This window comes from Aegilops tauschii, chromosome 7, assembly GCF_002575655.3.
Source record: "Aegilops tauschii subsp. strangulata cultivar AL8/78 chromosome 7, Aet v6.0, whole genome shotgun sequence".
Lineage (NCBI taxonomy): Eukaryota > Viridiplantae > Streptophyta > Magnoliopsida > Poales > Poaceae > Aegilops > Aegilops tauschii.
The window spans coordinates 642,276,637-642,304,634 of record NC_053041.3 but is presented as its reverse complement, the minus strand read 5'-3'; the positions used below and the strand labels follow the sequence as shown (position 1 = coordinate 642,304,634).

The 27,998-nt window shown below is 45.1% G+C and overlaps 2 pseudogenes; both read right to left on the bottom strand.

Moving 5' to 3' along the window:
- Nucleotides 1–1,891: 1,891 nt before the first annotated feature.
- Nucleotides 1,892–4,854, bottom strand: LOC109760792 (disease resistance protein Pik-2-like; annotated as a pseudogene).
- Nucleotides 4,855–5,475: 621 nt separating this feature from the next.
- Nucleotides 5,476–26,242, bottom strand: LOC109760791 (uncharacterized; annotated as a pseudogene).
- Nucleotides 26,243–27,998: the final 1,756 nt, after the last annotated feature.

The window sequence follows — 27,998 nt, the reverse complement described above, 5'->3', positions numbered from 1 at the left end:
GGCGGGGCTGACAGCTGGGTCCACGGCAGCCGCAAGGAAGTACCTCCTTATTACGCACAAAATAATTATTCATCCACCTGACAGCGGGGACCCACCCGACGGGCCACCGTATTTCGCGAAAAAATGTTCCCCCCTGACTGCTGGGACCCACCAGCTACACCTTCGCACGCAAGGAAGTGCGTCCGGGCAAAAAACAAAGAACAAAACGATTCACCCTCCTGACTGCTGGGACCAGCAGCTACATCTTCGCACGCAAGGAAGTGCCTGACAGTCGGGACCCACCTGGTCGAAGCGTACGTAGCGTTGTCATTCTGGTCGCAAACGTGTACGTACATATATACTGGTCGATGTAGAGGCGCGCACATGTCGTAGTAGAGGCGCGCACGTAGCATGTACACGTACGTACAGCGGCCAGTGTGCAAGAAAGAAAATACGGCCACGTATGTGTACATACGGGTGGGGTCTCGAACGCCTACTCGCGCATACGTACGGCCAGGGCTCGTGTACATGGCTGGGTCGGAACGGAGAAACAACGTCGTCGTCGTGTTCATGGGGAGGCAACGGAATGCATCGTGTTCATCGGGAGGCAACGGAACGCGTGGGAGCCAACCGGCTGGGTCAGAACGGAATGCGTCGTCGTGTTCGTCGGGAGGGCTTGGACGGAACAGGCGATGGAAACGAGGCCTGGCGTACCGCAGAACGGAGGAAACGGCCTTGTGTTCGACCGGCCACGTTCGAAACGGGATCCTGTTCGTCGGGAGGGGTCTGGCGTAACGCAAAACGGAGGAAACGGACCTCCTACGGTCGAAACGGGGGTCCTGTTGATCGGGAGGGGTGTGGCGTACCGCAAAACGGACGAAACGGACTTGTGTTGGAGCGCTACGGTCGAAACGGGGGTCTTGTTCATCGGGAGGGGTGTGGCGTACCGTAAAACGGGACTCCACGAGATACTGTTCGTCTCCACCGTCAACCTCCTCCAGCCTCCACGGGCTACCGTCGACCTCCTCCAGCCTCCACGGGCTCCTGTTCATCCAGCCTCCACCGCGCGCAACTCCACCGGCTACTGTTCAACCACCCCTCCACGGGCACCCTCCACCGTCTGCTGTTCATCCAGCCCTCCACGCCACGGGGTCCTATTCATCCAGAGGCAACGCCACCGCTCACTGTTCATCCAACCCCCCCCTGCAACGCTCACTGTTCATCCAGAGGCAGCATCCATCGGCTTCAGTTAGCAGCAGTAGCAAAGAAATCGCTCGATCGGGTTCAGTTAATAGCCATCGATCGATCGCTCGGGTTCAGTAACGCGTAGCCTGCAGTGCAATCGCTCGGGTTCAGTTAGAGCCCAACGCCTCGCTCGGATTCAGTTAGAGCCAACGCCCCGCACACACACGCGTACGTGTACGAGAGAAACGTGCATCGCTCGGTCCCCGACCTCCCACCGTAACCGGGAACTCCCCGAAATTTTCCTCGCCCTCGCTTCTATCACGGTTTTTTCCGTCATGGACGGCCCAAAGAATGTCATGCAGCTGCGTCTCCGGCCCGCCCAGGACGAAAAGCCCATTTTCTGTCATGATTTTTTGTCATAGAAGTAGGAGCCCACCACATCTATGATGATACCGGGTTTTGTCACAATTATCTTCATAGAAGTGTCATATGTATGACAGAAAAAAGTTTCGTTCAGCCCAAAATGTCACGGATGTGTCTTTTTTTTGTAGTGTGAGCCGTGGTAAATGGTAGCTCAGATCACATGGTCTTCTCGCTGCTGTTGATGAAAAAGGAGAATATCCGTAAATCACACGATGTAGTGCAATGGAATGAAGAAAGCAGAGCGCCAATGCAAGATGTATACCTCTTGCGCATTCTCCTCCAACATCGCAGATCGCCTTACCCTCTACCTTTCCTCCTCGTCCTTGAATATAAGATATTCATCTTTTCTATGGAGATGGAAGTGAAGAGTCTCACGGTTGGGATACAAGGTGACTGCATTTTCAACGCGACCCTCCAGGGCCTCCACCTCCTCCAGGGTTGCTCTAGTACAATCAGTTTCGACCTGGAGGTGCACAAGGCTTGAAAGATGCTGGATGCCCATGCCAGCACCATCACTAGACCTCAACGTAACATGTTGTGCGTGCCAAAATAGATGGAGGCGTCGGAGTGCTGGCATAGCACCGGCTGCAAATTCTATCCTCACTTCTCCGGTGACTATGTCGTAGTGGAACACCTCTAGGAGCTTGAATCCGTTACTGCTAACAGTCAGGGGGCATGAGAATATTACCCCTAGCAGAAGATAGGCCAGAGAAGGCATACCCATGAGAATGTGGAGACCTTCCTCATCAAATGTTCTGACTGCTATCTCCAATTTCAGTATGTTGGTTAGCGAGGCCATTCCCTTGGGAACGCTTTCCATGTCACCCACTAGTTTAAGATGTTGGAGGTGCAGCATGAATCCATCAATATAATGTTTCCCATATGTCCGTTTGTATGAAGATACTCAAGGCTATATTTACCTAACTTATTTAGAGACGATCCTAGTCTTTCTCTATAGCATTCAAAATCCTCAGACCAAAATAATTGACTCATCGAGAGTTTTCTCAATTTTGTTAGATGCCCAAGCTCTTCCAAAAATTTCTCAGGGTTGTCAACTTTACAAATATCTGACACTTCCTCCAGTGCTCGCATGCTCCCAAACATATCAGCAGAAAACACAAAGTGACGGTTTCCAATGAATAGGCGCACCAGTTTCTGTAGATGGGCTATTGTTGATGGCAGTTTAAAATTAAAACAATAATTCCCACGCAAATCCATTGTCTCTAAGTTCTGTAGCTTTCCAGTATCTGCAGGAAGCTCCGTGATCCATACTCCATCCATTCTCAAATACCTTAGCTGATGGAAACTTCCTATATTTCTTATATGCTTGTTTTCCCATGACAAATAACCCCTGGATATATCAAACACACGCAAGGACAGGCAGTCCACAAGTGCGGGTATCTCCTTTGTTTGTCCAAACACATTCAGTGAGCGAACATGTAACTTGCTTCTTGTGATGGCCTGGATTGCCCCTTTCGCTTCAAGCCCACTAGATTGCAGGGAGAGTCAACGGATCTTGGTTGGCAAGGAATTGCAGACACCGTCTAAAACAGTGGCGAAAGTCTCTTCAGCTGACTGAGAAATTATGAGGTCAAGGACCATATCATGGACCTGACAATATGTTTCTTCAAAACTGTCAACATCCACTATCTGGATCATGCTTCTATTGACAAGTTCATTAAAACAACTCTCTGCTTCTTGATACGAATTTCCCTGTTTCGTAGCAATAAACCCTTCGGCTATCCATTTCCATTTCAGCTCTTCACACGAGATTTTTCGCGTCCTCTGGATATATACATAAGTACAACAAACAAGTCTTCAGGTGGTTTGGAAGATCCCAATAACTAAGTAACAATATGTGTTTCATACATTTTCCATCGTCATCACTCTCATATGAAAGACCAGTACCAATGGAATCTTGGAGTCTCTCCCATTCAGTTGGGTTTTGCGGTTTATGGGATAGCAAACTCGCAACGGTAAGTATAGCCAATGTCACCCCACCACATTTTCTTAAGATCGTAGCTAAAACATCTTCTAGTTGAGGAGGGCAGGAGTGTTGGGAGTTTAAAATTCTCTTATAGAACAATCTTCTAGAATCAACAAAATTCAGATGTGGCATTTGATAGAGCTGATCACCAGAGTTGGAACAACATGACTTGGCTACCTTGGTAATGTGGGTCGTAACAATTATTCTGCTACCATTATAATTGTCACGAAAAACTGCTTTGACAAATTCCCAGTGTTGTTCTTTCCATACATCATCAATGACAAAGAAGTACATATATATATATATATACAATGTTATTAAGCTCATTAACACACAGATCATCAAATGCTAGTAACATGTCTGTATGAAGAAAATATACCTCTTTCCTGTCAAGATTCTTTGGATCTCACGGATTAGCTCGTCTTTCTTCCACCTCTCCAACTGGTATTTACTGGATGCAGCTTCGTCGATTTGAGACAGGATATCTTCCAAGAACTTGTCGGGATCAAGGGTGCCCGACACCGACACCGAAGCTCGGCACTGGAATTGCTCTCCAATCGTGCGATAGGTCTCTATGGCAAGAGTAGTCTTTCCGAGCCCTCCACCTCCAGCAATGGCCACCAGCTTCAGGTCCACACTTTCCTCTGTCAACCAAGAGGTAATTTGATCCCTAGGGCCGTCAATGGCCACCCTGTGAAACGCAGCTAGTCGGGGATCTATCGCCACGTTCGTCGCTGGGGCGTAGTTGTCGAGGTTCAGCCTCTGCCGCCGTTCGTCCTCCTCGGAGACACGGGCCTTGAGCTCCTTGATCTGGGTGCCGATTCCATGGCGCTCAAAGAGCGTCTTGAGCCGGCGCACGGTCTTCTTCCTGAACCCAGGCTTGGCGTCGCCGTTCCCGAGACGGAGCATGAAGCGGTTGATGCACTCCTCCATGTCGTAGCTGATTTCGCGCATGCTGGCCTTCCAATCCTTGGCCACCTCGTCGAGCCCCTCCATGTCCGCGAGCACGTTGACCAGGATCTGCATCCGGCGGAGCTCGCGCTCGAGGAAGGCGATGTCCTTGCGGACCCGCTTGAGCATCTTGTACTCGTCGCCCAGCAGGGTGGCGAGCTTGCCGATGACGGAGCCCAGCGCCCCCGTCCCGACGCCCACGCCCACCATCTCCTCCTTCCCCCCCTGCGGAAGAAGATGAGGCTGCTACACGGCCGCCATGGTTTGGTCCGTGGTGTTCGTTGGAGGAGCAGAGTAAAGGTGGTGAGGAGAGCGAGGCGCTGGTGAGGCAATAATGGAGTGGTGTGTTACTGCAGTACTGCTGCTAGCGTCCTACAGAGGAGACTTGACCGCTGCTTTGCACTGTATGCGCGTGAAACGGCACTGTATGACCACCGCTATCCTAGACCACACGTGGGTTGCTGGAGAGAGTACTTTCATCCTACGCGCCACCCATAAATTGATAAACCTTAGGCATTCACTTGAATGATACTATTGTTGTTAACATACAAACTTTTGCGCTTCAAGCTCTAGCATGTGTGTACAAGAGTAGAGAAGTGTGTAGCAGACATCATCTACCAAATTATGTATTGTCTTTGTACTTTCGCTTGAAAGGGAATCTCATGGATGGTAATTAAACCAAAATGACAGTAGCAATACTTGTTTCATATATTGTTGTAATGTATGTGATGAATGTGTTGTGTACTAAGGTCTCAACTTTGATAAATAATTTGTTTTACAAGATCGATCTTGATCCTAGAGTGACAAACTGTTGGCCACCTGCCGGAACGCGACACAGTTATGCGGGGCATCACACAACCTACATACTAGTATTTTCGGGTTATGACATGTGTATAACAAACTTCATATTAAAGGAACAACAAAGCAAGCAAGGGAAGCGTGCGATGGCATCACACGATAGTGCAAGCGTTCGGGTTCTCACCACTGAATTCATCTGTCACCGACAACTGCGTGGGAGGGTAGCGATACACCTCCACCGGAGAGTAGGGGTACACTAAAGAGTAGGGGTTCACATCGTCAACATAGTACCGAGCGGGAGGCCAGGAGTCATACTTCTTGAGTTTGCTGACACCACCATCATCATTGGCTTTGTTCTCAACCTCATCTGACTTCTCCCCCTCTGATGTTTTCTCCTCCTTGACCATGACGGCCTCCCTCCTTATCTTCTTCTGGATATTTTCAACAAGCATAGCTGGATCCATATCGCCTTTTACGATCACCTGGTCATTTGGGAGATCCGCCTCCACGGACTCGACGCCTTCTATCTTGCTTATTTGCTTCTCTAGAAGCTGTGCACACGTGCAACAATGCATGTTAACCTTTAGGATGACCGTAATTGTTGTCGGTGGCTGCAAAATTTGATTCGATTATATGAACATATTTTGTTTTGGATCATACGACTCAATAACTTCTACTACGTCATAATAAAGTTACCTCTTCTTTCTTCTCGTCCTTCGTAGGTGGTCGCAGAGTATGCTCTTGCTTCTCCTTCTACGGGGGTGGTGGATGAATAGGGGAGATCAACTCAACCCTTCTCTTTGTTTTCCTTTGAACTCTTTCGCAAACCTTGGTGGGATCCGCGGTCCTGCTCTTCACCACCACAGTCTTTGGTTGGCTATTGGCCCTCACGTTCTCAACACCTATTTGCAAATATCGATATCTCTGGATGTTATGTGTCTCTCTAAACAAATATCGGATTGCAAGCACGGGTATGAAATATTGCAAACCTTCAAATATGAGGAGGGATTTCTCAACCTTCTTCGCGCAACCTTGGCAGTCCATGTCTACCTTAAGCGAAATATCTCGAGGCTCCTCTGCAGACTCCTCCTTCTCAGACTCCTTTTGTTCCTTTGGGGCCGCAAAGAGGAAACATTGCTAGTTGGCACGATATATAAAGATGAAATCAGGAAACGAAACGCTACCGCAACCTTTGTACAAAAAATTTCAGTTTATAAGCGTACATTTTCAGATTAATGCTGGTGTTCATATTGCTCCAAATCTATTTTTTTAGATTGACAAGTATCTTTTCTCTCCTAAAAAAATATCTTTTTTGCGGTAGCTTAGGAAAAGTTTTGATTTACAATGTAGACAAATTAAATCATGAAACAAAATGCTAAAGGTATTATATACAATGTTCAATTCAAGTGTAAAATTTCAGATTAATGTCAGAGTTTAAATAACTCAAATAGTTTTTTAGTTAAAAAAACTTACTTCTCCCATTTCTTGGCCGAAGACTCTTTTTAACCGACCACTCAGGAAGGAGGGAAAAGCTTGCGTCTATTCTGTGCTTGGACACCTTCTACCACTTCTTTGGTTTCGTCGCTCCTGGATTCACAACGACACAACCATTGGCGGTTATATAGGCGGCCAAAGCGGATGCTGCCATTCTCAAGTCGTCTGTAGTCATGGATGAGAATTTGCATCATGTCAACTTTCGGAATCCACATCTCAATAGGACATTATTTCTTCCTATTCCAAATGGCCAGAAAAAGTGACGGCAACATATTCTGTCATTACCGTGGAGCGCAGTAACTAATCTATAATACCTAAATAGTTCATCCCCACTATCTTATTTCTCTTAACATGCAAGCTATCCACATCAGCAACACCGCCACGTAAGCGTTTAGTTAGAGTCTTACATGTGGGGCCCATTGGAGGAAAACAGCCACGTTAGCTTTCAATTAGTGCCGGTAGAACGCACATAGACGTCACTTTCCATTCATCCAGCCCAACCAGTCGCACCAGTCAAAACCACGACTGCAGGGCTGCCGCCCGACTGTCTTCTCAGTTACTCCCCCATCGATTGATTTCATGGCCATGGCCCTCTTAATCTTCTGCGCCTCATCCTCTTCCTCCACTAAAAACTAATACTACAAGAGTAAAAGGGATGGATCTTTTCTCCCCTTCAAACATCTAATCCATTCTTTTCCCGTAGTCTCCACCCCGTGTCCCCGATCGCCGACCTACACGGCCGCCGGCCGGTTCCTCCTCCTCTAATGAGATTAGAGTCCAGAAGGAACACGTCGGTGCGACTCCAGGCAGGGTCTCAACCATGGCATGGACTGGAGGGCCTTTCGTTTTGGCCTGCAAGGAATGAGGTGGTGGCGACGCTGGGGCAAGGTCTCTGTTGGCAGCAACAACTTAGAGGAGTGCTCGATCCAGCTCCTCCGACGAGCAATCAATGGGGTGCGTGTGCCAAGCTGATGGATTTTCTTCTCCAATGTTACCAGATAGGTGTCTGTGCGACTAGGCCCTGCTCCAGATTCGTTGATTTCTGCAACAAAAAAATTGAATCTTAATTGAAGCCCACGCCGTCGAAGGCTCTCTCCTGCTGGTACGATGTGCGTTGGATAGGGAAAATCTGGATCCTCGCGTCACCACTGCGCCGTCGTGGCTGCCTGCTTGGCGAACCCGAATCTCTCTGCAGGTACACCTTCCTCACTTATCACTTACTCACGCCCCCGTTGCATGATGATGTGTATTAATCCCCAATCCGAAGGGCCTTACGCTAATCTCTTGCTTTCGTGTGGAATATTTTTTATGCTATACAGCATAAGTCATCAGTACACCCTCTTCAGTTAGATTTATGACAATTCAATTTTTAATCTGCAGAAATAATTTGCAGTAGAGGTAGCTATGCGAGAACATAGTTTTTTTGCAACAAGAAACTGGCAATCAATCGCATAACCATTTATTTAAGTTATCTCTGACCATCATCGGAACCACAGGGACATATAAATGAAAATTGTATGATTTTGTTGACATGCATGATTGATTTTTTCACTTTACCTTATTCCGATGGCTGTATTATGGTAGACCTGGTGTGCAACCAGAGTTTCATTTGTCTCGCAACATTCTGTCATTTATACGCATTGTTCTGTTTCATAGCTTTCAGCATATGGTAGTGATGAAGATGAAATTCAAACTGGCCTTACCAGCGGCTATCTACTGGTTTATGCTTATAGGTCAGAGCTTATTCTTGAGATATGAAGAGCCAACCACATCCACACAGGGCTGACATGTACCATAGCGTTTTCATGTTCTTTTTTGCACTAATATACAGTCTTTTCCATGTGGATTTGGACTTTAATATTCTCAAATCATCATATCTCTAACAAAACATAAAAAATATTCTGCAGCAACGCGCGGGGTATTGTCTAATGCTTAAAAAAATCTGGCACCTCTCCGTCATACTTTGCCAGGTGCATGTATTTCTAGATTCCCTCTAGAAAGTAATATATTTCTGGATTTCCTGCAGAAAGCAAGGATTCTTGGTCGCAAGGGTCACCGTCGCACAACCGGCCGACTCCACACTGATTTGCATATACCAAAGAAAAGAGTCCTTTCGTGGGGACGCGAATTTGGTGCTCACGGGTACGTGCGCACCCTATATGCGCCAAATGATTTAGAAATTTAGAAAAAGTCAAAAAAAGAATCTTATTTGGAATCAAATATGATCAACCATTACTCGGGTAAAAATTTGGTCAAAGAATGATTCCCATAGACTCCAGGGGTAAAAAAACAAATCTATGACGACAATATAGCGTGAATAGTACTTGTATATAGTGTTTTTTGGCGAACCTTTGACCCAAGATGAGATGAAATGACCTCTCTGTGAAATCTTTTTATACGAGTGCATTGCTTGACCATGTTTGATCCCAATAAAGATTCGGATTTTTTGACTTTTTTTAATTACTATTTTTTTTTCATATACGGTGTGCATGTACCCAGGAGCACCAATGTATTTCTCCCTTCCGTGGTCATTTTAATGGTAGACAGCAAATACGTCAGTATCCTTAGGGCATGAACTATGGAGGCATCATGTTGGTGATGCCTCATGCTCCACCTAGATGAAGCAAATATGTCTCCTCCTTTCTCTTTCTAACTTCTTTTCATCATCCATGGCCGGTCACCCACTCTCATGTTCATGCATTTTCATCATCTTCAACTGATTTACTCTCCCTTTTCTTTCTCTCTCTTCCCTTTCCCCTTTTCTTCATCTTTTGCCATGGAAGAAGTGGTTCCTCTGCAGGAAGCGGGTTCCCTCTAAAAGCAGTTGATTAAGCTCATTTGGACCACTTTGGCTGGTGTGCCCTTCTGTGTTTGTTGTTGAATTCTTATCTCTACATTCTAATTGACCGTCTAACTAAATACGGGAGCTCATATATATAACTCAGCATTGCGTTGTTTTCTCTCTCTGCCTTTGTTACCGAGATGGTGCCCCCTGCGGCCCTGAATGTGGGCCTATGATTGGAACTAGCATAGTTGCCGATAAATTCATGCACCGGAACACCACATCCCCTGGCTAGCTACGATACATCAATTCAAAACCAATGTTTTGTAGTGTCTCTCAAACATGTTATATGTCTAAGCATGGAGATGCAACTGAACTTCGATTTTAACATGTATGCTTGTTTTAGTACATTAATTCGATATTGAAGCTATGAAAGTTTATCCTGCAATTTGTCTTGTTAGATTGCACAATTTTTGGTTGAAGCTTCGTCTTTATTGGAACCATGTGCTCTGGAGCTTGTGCATGTCCTTGAAATAACAACCTAGTAGGCTTTGGTGCATTTTTTTGAAATAAGGTGAAAATTTCAAATTCATGGACATTTTTTTTCAAATTTGGGAACATTTAAAAATTGATGATCATTTTCTGAAATTCAGAATTAATTTGGAAATCCAGGAATATTTTCTAGATTCACAAAATAGTTAATACAAATTTATTAAAAATTTAACTTTTTTCGCAAATACTTTTTGATTCATGAAATTGTGTCCAATTTTTTTGATTTGTTTCCAATTTTTTATGTAAAATAGAAAAGAAAGAGAAACAATGAAATAAAACAAGGCGCTGTACTCCTGCACATGGGCCGGCCCAAAAGTGTGTGGGTGTGCGCGATTGGTCTATTCCCGCCGCAACAAGAGGGCTCAGAGGGCTCTTGTTTGCCAGAAAATCTTATCAGCCGCATTTTGCAGCAGATTGTCGACTGATCGCACACCCCTATCGGTAGAATGGGTCGGCCTATCTGACCTTGCGAGAGCACCACTTGAAGGTTCCTGACAGGTGGGATAATATCTAGTGCTCTAGTGCAAGCTTGGTCTTATCTTAATGACATGCAAGTACAAAGGCTTCTCATATGTCTGTTGGATGAAGATCCAATGACCGAGCTCGCAGGGGATCACCTAAGTTTAGGTGCTTCCGGATCACCTGATATTCTTCCCTAATAGGTTTTGGGAAGCATGTAGACGGTTCCCACCCACAAAAAATCTAGAAGGCTCCTAAACCATTTTTCCTTTCTGTTCTGGAATTTCGTCTTTGTTTTGATTTCTTTGTTTCATTTTTTTGTTTATCTATTTCCTTTTTCTTTTATGTTTCTTTTTTATGTATCTTTTACTTTGTCACGTTTACTTTTAGTTAGTTTTATAAAATTTCAAATATTGTTCAGATATTTAAAAAGTTTCTCTTTTCAAAATTTGTTCACGAATTCAGAAAATATTAGTTTAAAGACTGTACAGATATTTCAAAAATGTTTCTCTTTTCAAACATATTAAAAAAATTGAAAAAAATATTTAGAAATGTTCCTATTTATTTTTAAATTTGCTCATAAATTCGAAAAAGTTTCAGGAATTTAAAAAACTAACACGGTTTTAAAATTTGGTCACAAATTCCAGAATATGTTCGCATTTGGGAAAATGTTCAACAATTTTGACAAATGTTCACGGTATCGAATATGTGTTCGGAGTTTCATGAAATGTTCTATTGTTCAATTTTTTGTTGACCAAATCAAAAAAATGTTCACAGTTTCACATTTTTGTTTAGAATTTCATGACATGTTCCATGTTTTAAATATTTTTTCATAAATTCAAAAAATGCTCGCTGTTTCAAAATTGGTTCACAACTTCAAAAATGGTTGACATATTAAAAAACATTTTCCGCATTTTCAAAAATAGAATCACATATTGAAAAAAGGATCTTGTTTCCAAAAATTGGTTTATAATTCAAAAAATGTTTATATTCTTTCAAAATATACAGTTGCAGAAAAACTGTACATCTTTAAAAAAAAAGCTTCACTGCAGTAACTAATTCTCATTCGCTACTGTAACTTATTCTGGTTGGCAACAGGATAGCAATCCGGTTCTACGGCTACGAGTACGCAATCGCAAGTGTTTGGTCGCCAGTTCGAATCCTCGCACCGAGCCCACCTTGCTTTTTTGCTATTTTCTTCGTCCGGCGGTGATCAATGGGCCACCCCAGGAGACGTGCCGCCGCCACTTTAACGCAAAGTGCGTCAAATAGGGGCTTCCTTGTTTGCCTGCCATCATCGGTAATTTAAATATTGGAGACTTCATCACTGAAAATGGGCCAAGTAAATTGACAGTCATTATCTGTATTTTTCAGTTGGGCCTTGACTACAGGCCCAAAATACTAAGAACCTTACTAACAAATCACCTCATTTGTCCCCAAAAAAACCACATTCCCTTCGTTCCGTCAAAAAATAAAATAAACCTGCACATTCAACTCGCCCCACAATTGTCTTGAAAAAACTTGCACCACAATTTTTTTTCAACACACAATTTTGCAACATTTGCTACTGGCTGGCTAATCTCTACTGCCTCCTCAGAAGAGTTCCCACCCGACTTGCACCTTCTTTGGCAGGTTACCAGCAGTAAGAGATAACGGAACAGAAGTTCTCTTGATAACAGAACAGAAGTTCAAAGCATCCAGTGCAAAGTAAACACAACGTCTCTAGCAGCCAAGCGGCCAGCTTGGTAAGCTACGAAGAAAAAATTGCAACACAAGGTCTCTAGCAAGCTAAACTAGGCACCGCCTAATGCTAACAGCGTTAAAACACGACGGCCAAAAGGCATCTTGGCCAGTTTCCACTATGAAGAGACATAAAGATAACACGACGGAAGCTCTCTCGACAACAAGAGAGTCAAAGCATCCAGTGCAAAAGTAAACACAAGGTCTCTAGCAAACTAGGCGTCGCCTAACGTTAACAACGCTAAAATCATACAGGTTATGAAAATAACAGTCATAAAAACTAACAATTTTAGCAGGTTTCCATTATTAAGAGATAACAGGACATGCGTTATCTAGACAACACGACAGAAGTTCAAAGCATCCAGTGCAGAAGCAAACAGAAGGTCTGGCAAACTAGGAGCCACCTAGCGCTAACACAGCTAAAAGCATACAAGTTTCTGAAAATAACAGGCAACAAAAGCTAATTACTGCAGCACTCACTCAAGGCTGCACCACCCGTCATCCGGACCGGGCAAAAGGCTATAATAGATCCAGTATACACCAGTGCTATCAACAAAGATGATAGGACAACGTTCGCGGAAAGTCGAGCTCGAGCTCATGTGTGCTCGTAATCCTTTCCGTCCAGTCGCGACGAGATTCCCACCCCAGCCGGTATTCTTTAAGTATCACTATTTTCTTCCAGGGTCAATGGTCCACATCTGCTCAGTAATAAATACGACGCCGTGAGTCGTTCGTGTGCCGGATCAGATGCCCTTCACGACCAGTGCCATGACATCTGAGATTCTGGACTGCATCCCATCGTTACAGATAGCAGCCTTCCCCTGCACGATTCATCTCTTTCATCACCGATTAAACCCAACTTGACCTGGCTCCTCTGTGCCTCATCCCAAATTCCAAATCCATACCATGATTTTAGTTGAGGATGTCTGCTTCTTCCTTACCAGCCGCCCCGGAGGAGATTCTGGCGCTCGTTCCCTGTCCTGATTGCAGCGACCACGTCATCACCTGGATCTCCCGCGGTGGTGCAAATCGAGACCACCTCTTCTACAAGTGCGTCAGGAAAATGTAACATCTTCATCAGTTCATAATGATTCCATCGATTTTTAGACATAGGCTGGTATAATACATTAATACCACCCTTTTTTAATTTTTCCAGGCAGGATATGGATCCATGAGGTCAGACAAGACGTAACGTGCTAAGTTGAATCACAATTTCGGTGGCCATCAGTACGCGGTCCCCGCTTATCATCTCAATCAGCGCGGCAACGCCAATCTTACAGTGGAGGAGGCGCCGAATGTACTGACAACAGTCCTAGATTCAGCATGGCATCCTGTCTTGCGTTCTCACGCTGCTCCTCCAACACCCAGCGCCTTGCTCTGCTTTTAGCAGGGGCGAACTCTTGTTTTCGGATGCATTTGCTGCACAACTCTAATTGTGCAATGTTCGACCGAAAAAGCATTGATATATCATGTAGTTGCAATACTGAATTTATACATTCCACACCTTTAATTAAGAGTGCACTTCAAATTTTGTCAATTCATATGAAAACAGATACATAGTTCATAGCAGTCAACTAATTAGCCAACTCATTATCGAATGGCTAACTGATTATTCCCATTCCATCTACATGATACTTAAAAATTCCGGTTAACCGAAATCATACTCTGCGCTAACAAATACTATGTTTAGAGCATCTCCAACAGGCGCCAAACGCGCCGTGCGCAAAAAACTGCTTTGCCGCGCGCCCATCGTCTGGTTTGGCGTGGCGCGCAACGCTGGCTCCAGCAGCCGCGCTAAAATGCAGCGCGCGCGTGCCGCTCCAGCAGCGCGCAAAAAATGCAGCGCGCGTGACTCACCGGAGCATTGCATATATGGCATTTTGAACACAAAATGAAGTTGAAACATTCAAAATGCAATGAACATGACATATAAAATTTCACACAAACAAGTTGATGAAGAAAAGTTCATGCCCACAAGTTCAAAATCATGCCCGGGCTAGGGTTTGCGGCGGCGGTGGAGGGGTCGCGGCTATAGGATGGGGTGAGCGGGGTGCCGGCGCGTGCGTCCATGGGGTGCAGTTCGCCGGCGCCGGCGCGCGCGCGGCGTAGGAGGCGGAGAAGAGAGAGTGCAGCGCGAGCGCTCGAGTGTGCCGTGCGCGGAAGCGGGCGCCCCAAATACACCGCGCGAGATAGCAAATCCGACCGCGCGCCCAACTCCTTATACCGCGCGCGCGGTTATTGCGCGCCCGCTGGAGCCACCCGCCGGGTTGCGCGCGCGCTAAACTGGCTAAATTTGCGGCGCGGCGCTTGTTTAGCGCGCCTGTTGGAGATGCTCTTAAAAGGCGTTGCGGTTTATCACAAGACATCTACATCATGCTAAATTTTGTCTCCAATGCCCAGAGTACCCACTGGAATCAGTAATGTCTTTCGACAAAATGTGTTTCCTGTTACAACAGGCTAGATGCACTGAAGAAGTCATTTTACTACTTTCCTTTTTCCTAATTAAGAGCAAACTGCCTCCATAATCCGTTGCCAACACCCAAGTTAGCTATTTTTTTATACTGGACAACTAATCTGCCAGACGTACTTACATTCAGTGATACAGAACACATAACTTGATTTCCTGCCAATTTTGCAATGTACATTGTTGTCTACTGCTAATCTGGACCTATCTCTTTTTCATATTACTGGCATGGATTGCAAGTCTGAACCCTGGCATACCTTCGCGTCCGTCCAGATTTTTTAGGGTCGATGTGCTCAATAGATTGCTTGCGATGCCTGCGGCGAGCCTTCCGAGTTCAGAATTCAAACGATTGTATGTATGTACACGTGATTTTGCAAATTATAACCCCTAACCTTATAAGTTGTAGAAATCATAAGCCTCCCTTAAAGAGTCAAAACTCGTTCCCAGCGTCGGTGTAATAACATTATCTAGTGGGTTATCTGCATATCCCCTCACCGCCTTCTCGAAAGCACTCAATCTGGAGGGGCAAGGTGCCCTGCTTGGGGCTGCTGCCCCAATCCTTAACCTGCAGCAGTTGAAGTATTAAAATTAAATAACTGAATTAAGTTCATCAAAGTAATTACATTCATGCTGCAAAATTCCTAGAACATGGAAATGGTTCTTCGAAGTACGACGACCATCATCATTGCACAAAAACCAGGAAATAAAATCAGCTCAAACATAGTCTACGCACATACTGCTTAACCATCAAATGTTTAAGCAATGATTTGTGCTTGAAATCAGTTATCTGAATCTACTAAAGGAATCTCTACACGACCCACTTTTCCGCTTCAGATCAATGGGTGTTTTTACTCCAATGTCAATCAACCAATTATTGAAAAAAAGTACTAACTACAAATTCCACACATTCATGTTGTAAATTTCATGAAACATGTAGATGGTTCTTGGACACTGGCAACAACATTACACAGGAAACCAGCAAAACAATGCACTGCTTACAATCTTCTTCACACATAAATCTTCATTGAAAAATGCTTACTGCAACTTCAGCACTCTGAATATATCACGCAATTTTCTGAATGACCCCCTTCAGCGTTATGAAAACAATGGGTATTTGTACCACAAAATCTAGCACCCATTTCACAGTAAGCAATTTGTTTCAGAGCTAATGGAATGCACGGCTTATTGACAAAAAAAATCAGTGAAACTCAAAATCTAAGATATTATACTTGTACTTCTATATCCAACTCAATCACTCCACTTTAGTAAACCATTATGTGCACCAATCTGGAAGGATCATTTCGGGAGCTCACTGGCCTTTTATTCTATCTAGGCGCCTGGGGGTTCACTTTGCCGGTGGAGAACTCGGATGTTGGCGGCGAAGTTTCCTTCCCCACAATAGCACATGTGTCCGCCGCATAGATCTGTGCTTCCGCGCTCATCTTCACGGACAGTTGTACCTCCACCACAGTACGAACAATTCCATTCGCCACCCCTTCAGGCTGCCACCATGTTCTCCCCCACCTCCTCGATTAGAGTTGATCTGTGACACCAATCCATAAGAATTTAGAAATCTCGGTCCAGCGAAACCCGACTAGCAGACTCAATGATTTTGAACAAGATTTTCCTGTACCTTTGAACTGCCTGCATCATGAACTCCATCGGCGGGTGGAGGTTTGCGGCTGCGTTTCTGTCTCTTGAGCACCCTCTTGTGCAAACTGACCTTGGAGCTAGATGGAGTGGAGACACTGCAACTGCATTCATTTCGTCTCCTTAAACCTCGAACGGAAAGCACAATTTCCATGCCTCTCTAATGACCTCCATGTGCAAGATCCCCTACTGCTCGCTGGAGAAGAAGCACTCATCCCACTAGGCTGCGTTCAATTCCTCTCTGGAATTCCTCGACCGAAAGCACAATTCCTGAGCCACAGAACAAAAAATTCTCACATCCTTATAACTTGCTGGCCAGCACCTCCTGGGCTTGATTCGCTACTAACATTATGAACTACCCCTCCAACATTTATAACTGGAGTAGGGATTGGAACCTGCTCACCTGTTAATGCAAGAACACACATGAACTTTTAATTACTTCCATATAATCACACATACAAAATTATACAAATATATGTTCTCAAAATTTATGATGCTAGCCCTCACATGCTTGGCTTGGTTCCACACTAACTGTTGGAAATATGCCCTAGAGGCAATAATAAATAGGTTATTATTATATTTCCTTGTTCATGATAATCGTTTATTATCCATGCTAGAATTGTATTGATAGGAAACTCAGATACATGTGTGGATACACAGACAACACCATGTCCCTAGTAAGCCTCTAGGAGACTAGCTCGTTGATCAATAGATGGTTACGGTTTCCTGACCATGGACATTGGATGTCGTTGATAACGGGATCACATCATTAGGAGAATGATGTGATGGACGAGACCCAATCCTAAGCCTAGCACAAGATCGTGTAGTTCGTTTGCTCAGAGCTTTTCTAATGTCAAGTATCAGTTCCTTAGACTATGAGATTGTGCAACTCCCGGATACCGTAGGAATGCTTTGGGTGTACCAAACGTCACAACGTAACTGGGTGACTATAAAGGTGCACTACAGGTATCTCCGAAAGTGTCTGTTGGGTTGGCACGAATCGAGACTGGGATTTGTCACTCCGTGTAAACGGAGAGGTATCTCTGGGCCCACTCGGTAGGACATCATCATAATGTGCACAGTGTGACCAAGGAGTTGATCACGGGATGATGTGAGTTACGGAACGAGTAAAGAGACTTGCCGGTAACGAGATTGAACAAGGTATCGGGATACCGACGATCGAATCTCGGGCAAGTAACATACCGATAGACAAAGGGAATTGAATACGGGATTGATTGAATCCCCGACATCGTGGTTCATCCGATGAGATCATCGTGGAACATGTGGGAACCAACATGGGTATCCAGATCCCGCTGTTGGTTATTGGCCGGAGAACGTCTCGGTCATGTCTGCATGGTTCCCGAACCCGTAGGGTCTACACGCTTAAGGTTCGATGACGCTAGGCTAATAGGGAATAGATATACGTGGTTACCGAATGTTGTTCGGAGTCCCGGATGAGATCCCGGACGTCACGAGGAGTTCCGGAATGGTCCGGAGGTAAAGATTTATATATGGGAAGTCCTGTTTTGGACACCGGAAAAGTTTCGGGTGATATCGGTAATGTACCGGGACCACCGGGAGGGTCCCGGGGGTCCACCAAGTGGGGCCACCAGCCCCAGAAGGCTGCATGGGCCAAGTGTGGGAGGGGACCAGCCCCAGGTGGGCTGGTGCGCCCCCCCACAAAGGCCCAAGGCGTAGGGAGAGTGGGAGGGGGCAAACCCTAGGTCCAGATGGGCCTTAAGGCCCACCCTAGTGGCGCCCCCCCTCTCCTCCCCTTGGCCGCCCCCCTAGATGGGATCTAGGGCTAGACGCCACCCCTTGGGGTGGAACCCTAGAGGGGGCGCAGCCCTCCCTCTTCCCCTATATATAGTTGAGGTTTGGGGCTGCCCAAGACATGAGAACGTCTCTCTTTCGGCGCAGCCTTACCCCTCTCTCTCCTCCTCCTCTCCCACGGTGCTTGGCGAAGCCCTGCGGGATTGCCACGCTCCTCCATCACCACCACACCGTCGTGCTGCTGCTGGATGGAGTCTTCCCCAACCTCTCCCTCTCTCCTTGCTGGATCAAGGCGTGGGAGACGTCACCGGGCTGCACGTGTGTTGAACGCGGAGGCGCCGTGGTTCGGCGCTTAGATCGGAACCAACCGCGATCTGAATAGCTACGAGTACGACTCCCTCATCTGCGTTCTTGCAACGCTTCCGCATCGCGATCTACAATGGTATGTAGATGCACTCCCCTTCCCCTCGTTGCTAGATTACTCCATAGATTGATCTTGGTGATGCGTAGAAAATTTTGAATTTCTGCTACGTTCCCCAACAGTGGCATCATGAGCTAGGTCTATGCATAGTTTCTATGCACGAGTAGAACACAAAGCAGTTGTGGGCGTTGATGTTGCCAATTCTTCTTGCCGCTACTAGTCTTATCTTGTTTCGGCGGCATTGTGGGATGAAGCGGCCCGGACCGACCTTACACGTACGCTTACGTGAGACAGGTTCCACCGACTGACATGCACTAGTTGCACAAGGTGGCTAGCGGGTGTCTGTCTCTCCCACTTTAGTCGGAACGGATTCGATGAAAAGGGTCCTTATGAAGGGTAAATAGAAATTGGCATATCACGTTGTGGTTTTACGTAGGTGAGAAACGTTCTTGCTAGAAACCTATACAAGCCACGTAAAAAACTTGCAACAACAATTAGAGGACGTCTAACTTGTTTTTGCAGCACGTGCTATGTGATGTGATATGGCCAGAAGATGTGATGAATCATATATGTGATGTATGAGATTGATCATATTCTTGTAATAGGAATCACGACTTGCATGTCGATGAGTATGACAACCGGCAGGAGCCATAGGAGTTGTCTTTATTTTTGTATGACCTGCATGTCATTGAATAACGCCATGTAAATTACTTTACTTTATTGCTAAGCGTGTTAGCCATAGAAGTAGAAGTAATCGTTGGCGTGACAACTTCATGAAGACACAATGATGGAGATCATGATGATGGAGATCATGGTGTCATGCCGGTGACATAGATGATCATGGTGCCCCGAAGATGGAGATCAAAGGAGCAAAATGATATTGGCCATATCATGTCACTATTTGATTGCATGTGATGTTTATCATGTTATGCATCTTATTTGCTTAGAACGACGGTAGTAAGTAAGATGATCCCTTATAAAATTTCAAGAGCCCCTAACTGTGCACCGTTGCGAAGGTTCGTTGTTTCGAAGCACCACGTGATGATCGGGTGTGATAGATTCTAACGTTCGAATACAACGGGTGTTGACGAGCCTAGCATGTACAAACATGGCCTCGGAACACATGCGAAACACTTAGGTTGACTTGACGAGCCTAGCATGTACAGACATGGCCTCGGAACACAAGAGATCGAAAGGTCGAACATGAGTCGTATAGTAGATACGATCAACATGGAGATGTTCACCGATGATGACTAGTCCGTGTCACGTGATGATCGGACACGGCCTAGTTTGACTCGGATCATGTATCACTTAGATGACTAGAGGGATGTCTATCTGAGTGGGAGTTCATAATCAGATGAACTTCATTATCATGAACATAGTCAAAAAGGTCTTTGCAAATTATGTCATACGCTTTAGTTCTACTATTTAAGATATGTTCCTAGAGAAATTTAGTTGAAAGTTGGTAGTAGCAATTATGCGGACTGGGTCCGTAAACTGAGGATTGTCCTCATTGCTGCACAGAAGGCTTATGTCCTTAATGCACCGCTCGGTGTGCTGAACCTCAGCGTCGTCTGTAGATGTTGCGAAACATCTGACATACACGTTTTGATGACTACGTGATAGTTCAGTGAGTAATGCTAATGGTTTAGAATTGTGGCACGAGAGACGTTTTTTGAAACGTCGCAGAACATATGAGATGTTCCAAAGACTGAAATTGGGATTTCAGACTAGTGCCCACGTCAAGAGGTATGAGACCTCTGACAAGTTTCTTAAGCCTGCAAAATAAGGGAGAAAAGCTCAATTGTTGAGCATGTGCTCAGATTGTCTGAGTACTGCAATCGCTTGAATCGAGTGGGAGTTAATCTTCCAGATGAGATAGTGATGGTTCTCCATAGTCACTGCCACCAAGCTATTAGAGCTTCGTGATGAACTATAACATATCAGGGATAGACATGATGATCCTTGAGCAACTCGCGATGTTTGACACCGCGAAAATAGAAATCAAGAAGGAGCATCAATTGTTGATGGTTAGTAAAACCACTAGTTTCTAGAAGGGCAAGGGCGAAAGGGATACTTCATGAAACAGCAAATCATTTGCTGCTCTAGTGAAGAATCCCAAGGTTGAACCCAAACCCGAAACTAAGTGCTTCTGTAATGAGGGGAACGGTCACTGAAGCGGAACTACCCTAGATACTTGGTAGATGAGAAGGCAGGCAAGGTCGACAGAAGTATATTGGATATACATTATATGAATGTGTACTTTACTAGTACTCCTAGCAGCACCAGGGTATTAGATACCGGTTCGGTTGCTAAGTGTTATTAACTCGAAATAAAAGCTGCGGAATAAATGGAGACTAGCTAAAGGTGAGATGACGATGTGTGTTGGAAGTGTTTCCAAGGTTGATGTGATCAAGCATCGCATGCTCCCTCTACTATCGAGATTTGGTGTTTGCGTTGAACATGATTGGATTATGTTTATCGCAATACGGTTATTCATTTAAGGAGAATAATGGTTACTCTGTTTATTTGAATAATACCTTCAATGGTCTTGCACCTAAAATGAATCTCGATCGTAGTGATACACATGTTCATGCCAAAAGATATAAGATAGTAATGATAGTACCACATACTTGTGGCACTACCATTTGAGTCATATTGGTATAGAACGCATGAAGAAGCTTCATGTAGATGTATCTTTGGACTCAATCGTTTTTGAAAAGATTGAGACATGCGAACCATGTCTATTGGTATATATGCATGAAGAAACTCCATGCAGATGGATCATTTGGACTCACTTGATTTTGAATCACTTGAGACATGCAAATCATACCACATGGGCAAGATGACTGAAAGGCCTCGTTTTCATTAAGATGGAACAAGAGAGCAACTTATTGGAAGTAATACATTTTGATGTATGCAGTCCAATGAGTGCTGAGGCATGTAGTGGATATCGTTATGTTCTTACTTCACAGATGATTTGAGTAGATGCTGAGTGTATTTACTTGATGAAACACAAGTCTGAATTATTGAATGGTTCAAGTAATTTCAGAGTGAAGTTGAAGATCGTCGTGACAAGAGGATGACATGTCTGTGATATGATCATAGAGAGAGTATCTGAGTCACGAGTTTGGCACACAATTAAGACATTGTGGAAAGTGTTTCACAATTAATACCGCCTGGAACACCACAGTGTGATGGTGTGTCCGAACATCATAACTGCACCCTATTGGATATGGTGCATACCATGATGTCTCTTATCGAATTACCACTATCGTTTATGGGTTATGCATTAGAGACAACCACATTCACTTTAAAAGGGGCACCACGCAATTCCGTTGAGACGACACCGTTTAGAGAAACCCAAGTTGTCGTTTCTTAAAAGTTTGGGGCTGCGATGCTTATGTGAAAAAGTTTCAGGCTGATAAGCTCGAACCCAAAGCGGATAAATGCGTCTTCATAGAATACCCAAAAACAGTTGGGTATACCTCCTATTTCAGATCTGGAAGCAAAAGTAATTGCTTCTAGAAACAGGTCCTTTCTCGAGGAAAAGTTTCTCTCGAAAGAATTGAGTGGGAGGATGGTGGAGACTTGATGAGGTTATTGAACCATAACTTCGACTAGTGTGTAGCAAGGCGCAGGAAGTTGTTCCTGTGGCACCTACACCAATTGAAGTGGAAGCTTATGATAGTGATCATGAAACTTCGGATCAAGCCACTACCAAACCTCGTAGGACGACGAGGATGCATACTACTTCAGAGTAATGCGTGATCCTGTCTTGGAAGTCATGTTGCTAGACAACAATGAACCTACGAGCTATGGAGAAGTGATGGTGGGCTCATATTCCGACAAATGGTTAGAAGCCATGAAATCCGAGATAAATGGATCTTTAAGAAGAAGACGGACATGGACGGTAATGTTACCGTCTATGAAGCTCGACTTGTGAAAAAAGGTATTTTCACAAGTTCAAGGAGTTGACTACGATGAGATTTTCGCATCCGTAGCGATGCTTAAGTCCGTCGGAATCATGTTAGCATTAGCTGCATTTATGAAATCTGGCAGATGGATGTCAAAACAAGTTTCCTTACCAGTTTTCGTAAGGAAAGGTTGTATGTGATACAATCAGAAAGGTTTTGTCGATCCTAAGGATGCTAAAAGGTATGCTAGCTCCAGCGATCCTTCCATGGACTAGAGCAAGCATCTCGGAGTCAGAATATATGCTTTGATGAAGTGATCAAAGTTTTTGGGTTTATACAAAGTTTGTTAGAAACTTGTATTTACAATAAAGTGAGTGGGAGCGCTACAACATTTCTGATAAGTATATGTGAATGACATATTGTTGATCCGAAATGATGTAATATTTCTGGAAAGCATAAAGGGTTGTTTGAAAGGAGTTTTTCAAAGGAAAACCTGGATAAAAGCTGCTTACATATTGGGCATCAAGATATATAGAGATAGATCAAGACGCCCGATGATACTTTCAAAGAACGCACACCTTGACATGATTTTGAAAGAGTTCAAAATAGATCAGCAAAGGAGTTCTTGGCTGTGTTACAAGGTGTGAGTATTGAGTAAGACTCAAGACCTGACCACAGCAGAAGAGAGAGAAAGGACGAAGGTCGTCCCCTATGCTTCAGACGTAGGCTCTACAGTATGCTATGCTGTGTACCGCACATGAAGTGTGCCTTGCCATGAGTTGGTCAAGGGGTACAATAGTGATCCGGGAATGGATCACATGACAGCGGTCGAACTTATCCTTAGTATCTAGTGGACTAAGGAATTTTCTCGATTATGGAGGTGAAAAGGAGTTCGTCGTAAAGGGTTACGTCGATGCGAACTTTGACACTAATCCGGATGACTCTGAGTAGTAAACCGGATTCGTATAGTAGAGCAATTATTTGAAATGGCTCCAAATAGCGCGTGGTAGCATCCACTAGATGACATAGATATTCGTAAAGCACACACGGATCTGAAAGGTTCAGACCCGTTGACTAATAACCTCTCTCACAAGCATAACATGATCAAACCAGAACTCATTGAGTGTTAATCACATAGTGATGTGAACTAGATTGTTGACTCTAGTAAACTCTTTGGATGTTGGTCACATGGTGATGTGACCTGTCAGTGTTAATCACATGGTGATGTGAACTAGATTATTGACTCTAGTGCAAGTGGGAGACTGTTGGAAATATGCCCTAGAGGCAATAATAAATAGGTTATTATTATATTTCCTTGTTCATGATAATCGTTTATTATCCATGCTAGAATTGTATTGATAGGAAACTCAGATACATGTGTGGATACACAGACAACACCATGTCCCTAGTAAGCCTCTAGGAGACTAGCTCGTTGATCAATAGATGGTTACGGTTTCCTGACCATGGACATTGGATGTCGTTGATAACGGGATCACATCATTAGGAGAATGATGTGATGGACGAGACCCAATCCTAAGCCTAGCACAAGATCGTGTAGTTCGTTTGCTCAGAGCTTTTCTAATGTCAAGTATCAGTTCCTTAGACCATGAGATTGTGCAACTCCCGGATACCGTAGGAATGCTTTGGGTGTACCAAACGTCACAACGTAACTGGGTGACTATAAAGGTGCACTACAGGTATCTCCGAAAGTGTCTGTTGGGTTGGCACGAATCGAGACTGGGATTTGTCACTCCGTGTAAACGGAGAGGTATCTCTGGGCCCACTCGGTAGGACATCATCATAATGTGCACAGTGTGACCAAGGAGTTGATCACGGGATGATGTGAGTTACGGAACGAGTAAAGAGACTTGCCGGTAACGAGATTGAACAAGGTATCGGGATACCGACGATCGAATCTCGGGCAAGTAACATACTGATAGACAAAGGGAATTGAATACGGGATTGATTGAATCCCCGACATCGTGGTTCATCCGATGAGATCATCGTGGAACATGTGGGAACCAACATGGGTATCCAGATCCCGCTGTTGGTTATTGGCCGGAGAACGTCTCGGTCATGTCTGCATGGTTCCCGAACCCGTAGGGTCTACACGCTTAAGGTTCGATGACGCTAGGATTATAGGGAATAGATATACGTGGTTACCGAATGTTGTTCGGAGTCCCGGATGAGATCCCGGACGTCACGAGGAGTTCTGGAATGGTCCGGAGGTAAAGATTTATATATGGGAAGTCCTGTTTTGGACACCGGAAAAGTTTCGGGTGATATCGGTAATGTACCGGGACCACCGGGAGGGTCCCGGGGTTCCACCAAGTGGGGCCACCAGCCCCAGAAGGCTGCATGGGCCAAGTGTGGGAGGGGACAAGCCCCAGGTGGGCTGGTGCGCCCCCCACAAAGGCCCAAGGCGCAGGGAGAGTGGGAGGGGCAAACCCTAGGTCCAGATGGGCCTTAAGGCCCACCCTAGTGGCGCCCCCCCTCTCCTCCCCTTGGCCGCCCCCCTAGATGGGATCTAGGGCTGGCCGCCACCCCTTGGGGTGGAACCCTAGAGGGGGCGCAGCCCTCCCTCTCCCCCTATATATAGTTGAGGTTTGTGGCTGCCCAAGACATGAGAACGTATCTCTTTCGGCGCAGCCTTACCCCTCTCTCTCCTCCTCCTCTCCCGCGGTGCTTGGCAAAGCCCTGCGGGATTGCCACGCTCCTCCATCACCACCACGCCGTCGTGCTGCTGCTGGATGGAGTCTTCCCTAACCTCTCCCTCTCTCCTTGCTGGATCAAGGCGTGGGAGACGTCACCGGGCTGCACGTGTGTTGAACGCGGAGGCGCCGTGGTTCGGCGCTTAGATCGGAACCAACCGCGATCTGAATCGCTACGAGTACGACTCCCTCATCCGCGTTCTTGCAACGCTTCCGCATCGCGATCTACAATGGTATGTAGATGCACTCCCCTTCCCCTCGTTGCTAGATTACTCCATAGATTGATCTTGGTGATGCGTAAATTTTTTTGAATTTCTGCTACGTTCCCCAACACTAACATCATCAATTGGCCCCCCAACATTTACAACTTCAGCAGCCCTTGCAACCTGCTTATCTGTGGCTGTGACAACACACACAAACATTTAATTTCTTCCATCAACAGAACTACACGAGTTAAAAAATATATGTTCTAAAAAATCATCCTGCTAGCCCTCACCATTCTGATCATATAATTCTTGGTACATCTTAGCTATTTGATTGTCCCTCTGTTCATCTTGCAATGCCTTCAGCTGAATTTCTCCCTGATACTTCTTTGCGATCTCTGCATCTCTCTCCTCCTGCTCTTTAGCTTGCCTTTCTGCATCCTGTTGATACTTCTTGCGACCTCTGCATCTCTCCACCTGTTCTTTAGCTTGCCTTCCTGCATCCTATTCATACTATCTTTTCTGAACCCAGGTCACTATAGGTGTCTACGTTCTTCAGTTGTACACTAAAATCTATGAATTACACACAATCAAGCTTCTGTACTGACCCTTATTCCATCCGGGTGCTTGGGAATTCATCTTCCCAGTCGATAGTTCAGACGTCATAGGGGAGTTCTGCCTTTTGCCCGACAAGATCTCCGCATCTCTGATCTTAGCATCCTTTTCCTGCACCAACACCGACGGCTCCGCCATCGCCTGGTCCACCAGCAGGCCGCCATTCGCAACTACTGGGGCAGGCACCAAACTCTCTCCAGCATCCTCCAACAGATCTAAATCACGGGGGAAAACCAAAACGCACTTACTCAGCTACGCCACAGCTCCAAAAAATGGCGAATATCTCGCCGGACAAGGAAGGATCAACATACCTGCTGATGGGCTGCATCAGGAATTCCATGGTGGATCGTCGCCCCCGCTCCCGGCCTCTACACTCGCAGTCGTCGTCTCCACAACGGCACTCGCTTTTTGGATGAGGAGACGCTGGAACCTGCATTCAATTCGAGGGCGGAGAACCCCACCGTACAGTGATATTCCTAATCCACGGATCAGACGGCGGCTAGGATTCTGAACCATGGAACACCTCGCTGGCGGGGAACTGCCGTCCCAACCGTGCGTCAACTCCGCCCACTGTTCCCCGTACGTATTTCGCAACAGTGCTCATTTTCCTGGAGACCGGCAGCGCTTGTATAAAATATTGGCACAGATCCAGAGACACTCATCAACGCCGTGGATAACGAGCTCATTTGAGCTCGCGCTCAATTACTCCATGTCCCAACGTTCGACTATTCTTAGGCTGGCCATAGTGGAGGTACTATAAGTAATATCATGCACTTGAGACTCGCAAACATGTTTATGTAGCAGGTAATTAAAGAAGAGAGATGGTTATAGTAACATAGGTACTTTCTCCTTTTCGGTTTATAGGGCTTATATCAAAATCTTAGTTTTTTCATTTTATAAGGCTCAATTTGGTTATTCTCCATCACAATTTTAGATTTCAAGATGAATTAAATAATTGCATGCAAGTATTAAAAGAAATTTGATAAATGCATGTATTTTATGCATGCATGCGTTGCAATTAATACATTGGTAAACATAATTTTTAAGGAAAACAAGAGCATTAATTGAGTGGTTTTGCAAATTACAAAAAGTATTCCACCACTCACAATCTACCTTGGTTGGTGAGATTTTTGAATTGAGCCCTATAAACCGGCAAGGAGGGAGTAGATACCGTAACATAATAAATGTGATGCTACTATGTGTCATGCATGGCAATAAATGAGACCACCTATGATACTAATTTATAATACTATGCACTATAGAGGTAGTAACATACTCCCTCCGTCTAGGTGTGTAAGTCATCTTACGAAAACCAAATAATCCCAAAACACTTAGGCGCGGTGCATTAACTTCTACCTCGTTTCTTGTTTCTTGACATATCAACCAATAAGAGATGAGGGGTGTGCATACTTTTAATGACTTGAGACTACCAAACACGACATGCAGTGGTTAGTTCATTGCATGCAATGCTATTAATTAGTAAATAAACATTAAGGTCTCTTGTTTTTCTCTCCTCCTTGGTCACGGTGCACAATCTAAGATGACTTACTCACCTAGACGGAGGGAGTAGACTAGTAACATATGCATGTTACTAGTCTAAGTTACTCCCCACTATGACCAGTCTTATCAAACAACCAAGACAAAAACCTGACTTCTGCCTAGCATTCCTTTTGTCCTAGCACGGCTATCTTGGGACACGGTCCACGCGCTCCGAGACATCCCTGCACAAGTTTGAACATAACACAGTCACGTGTGTAACATAAGATTAGTTTGTATGATGAGGACACAAGTGCATGCAGTGGATTTACCGGAGGGCATTGATGATGGTCGGATTCCCCGGATCAAGCTCCAATGCCTTGCTAAAGGCGGCACAAGCACTGACGTAATCCTAACA